General features: G+C 49.7%; 1 non-coding gene across 1 annotated transcript; it reads left to right on the forward strand.

The window, feature by feature from the left end:
- The first annotated feature begins 610 nt into the window (after positions 1–610).
- Trnas-cga (transfer RNA serine (anticodon CGA)) lies at positions 611–685 on the forward strand. Its single transcript has one exon. It is a non-coding gene; the product is annotated as a tRNA-Ser (tRNA).
- The last annotated feature ends 1536 nt before the right edge of the window (positions 686–2221 follow it).

Consider the following 2221-nt stretch of genomic DNA (forward strand, 5'->3'; position numbering starts at 1 on the left):
TCTCAGGAACGTCCCTCAGCGGAAGACTAGTCAGAATACCTGGACACGTGAAACTTCCTGGCAGATTAAAACTGTGTGCCGGACCGAGACTCGAACTCGGGACCTTTGCCATTCGCGGGCAACTGCTCTACCAACTGAGCTACCCCAGCACGACTCATGCCCCGTCATCACACCTTTACTTCTACCAGTATCTCGTCTCCTACCTTTCAAACATTACAGAAGCTCTCCTGCGAACCCTGCAGAACTAGTTTCGAAGGTAGGAGACGAGATACCGTCAGACGTAAAGCTGTGAGGACGGAGCGTGAGTCGTGCTTGGGGAGCTCAGTTGGTAGAGCACTTTCCCGCGAAAGGCAAAGGTCAAGAGTTCGAGTCTCGGTCCGGCACACAGTTTTAATCTGCCAGGAAGTTTCATTTCAGCGCACACTCCACTACAGAGTGAAAATCTCACTCTGGAAACATCCCCCAGGCTTTGGCTAAACCATGTCTCCGCAATATCCTTTCTTTCATGAGTGCTAGTTCTGCAGAGTTCGCAGGAGAGCTTCTGTAAAGTTTGGAAGATAGGAGACGCGATACTGGCAGAAGTAAAGCTGTGAGGACGCGGCGTGGGTCGTGCTTGGGTAGCTCAGTTGGTAGAGCACTTGCCCCCGAAAGGCAAAGGTCCCGAGTTCGAGTCTCGGTCCGGCACACAGTTTTAATCTGCCAGGAAGTTTCATATCAGCGCACACTTCGCTGCAGAGTGAAAATCTCAACTGGACACGTGTCTTTGCTTATCCTTAGATACTCAACTGTTTCTGGGAAAACGACGGTCAAAGTTCTCGACGTACTTCCCGTGTTTTTAGTGCGTTAAGTACACTACTGGCCATTAAAATTGCTACACCATGAAGATGACGTGCTACAGACACGAAATTTAAGCGACAAGAAGAAGATGCTGTGATATGCAAATGATTAGCTTTTCAGAGCATTCACACAAGGTTGGAACCGGTGGCGACACCTACAACGTACTGATATGAGGAAACTTTCCAATCGATTTCTCATACACAAACAGCAGTTGAATGTTTCCGACTTTGATTAAGGTCGGACGGTAGCCTATTGCGATTGCTGTTTATCGTATCGCGATATTTCTGCTCGCGTTGGTCGAGATCCAATGACTGTTTGCAGAATATGGAATCGGTGGGTTCAGGAGGGTAATACGGAACGCCGTGCTGGATCCCAACTGCCTCGTATCATTAGCAGTCGAGTTGACAGATATCTTATCCGCATGGCTGTAACGGATCGTGCAGCCACGTCTCGATCCCTGAGTCAACAGATGGCGACGTTTGCAAGACAACAACCATGCGCACGAACAGTTCGACGACGTTTGCAGCAGCATGGACTATCAGCTAGGAGACCGTGGCTGCGGTTACCCTTGACGCTCCATCACAGACAGGTGCGCCTGCTATGGTGTACTCAACGACGAGCCTGGGTGCACGAATGGCAAAACGTCATTTTTTCGGCTGAATGCAGGTTCTGTTTACAGCATCGTGATGATTGCATCCGTGTTTGGCGACATCGCGGTGAACGTACATTGGAAGCGTGTATTCGTCATCACTATACAGGCGTATCACCCGGCGTGATGGTATGGGGTGCCATTGGTTACACGTCTCTGTCACCTCTTGTTCGCATTGACGGCACTTCGAAAAGTGAACATTACATTTCAGATGTGTTTCGACTCGTGGCTCTACCCTTCATACGATCCCTGCGAAACCCTACATTTCAGCAGGATTATGCACAACCGCGTTTTGCAGGTCCTGTACGGGCCTTTCTGGATACAGAAAATGTTCGACTGCTGCCCTGGCCAGCACATTCTCCAGATCTCTCACCAATTGTAAACGTCTGGTCAATGGTGGCCGAGCAACTGGCTCGTCACAATACGCCAGTCAGTACTCTTGATGAACTGTGCTATCGTGTTGAAGCTGCATGCCCAGCTGTACCTGTACACGTCATCCAAGCTCTATTTGACTCAATGCCCAAGCGTATCAAGGCCGTTATTAGCGCCAGAGGTGGTTGTTCTGGGTACTGATTTCTCAGGATGTATGCACCCAAATTGCGTGGCTCTGAGCACTATGGGACTCAACATCTTAGGTCATAAGTCCCCTAGAACTTAGAACTACTTAAACCTAACTAACCTAAGGACATCACACACACCCATGCCCGAGGCAGGATTCGAACCTGCGACCGTAGC

This window comes from Schistocerca cancellata, chromosome 7, assembly GCF_023864275.1.
Source record: "Schistocerca cancellata isolate TAMUIC-IGC-003103 chromosome 7, iqSchCanc2.1, whole genome shotgun sequence".
In the NCBI taxonomy this organism is placed as follows: domain Eukaryota; kingdom Metazoa; phylum Arthropoda; class Insecta; order Orthoptera; family Acrididae; genus Schistocerca; species Schistocerca cancellata.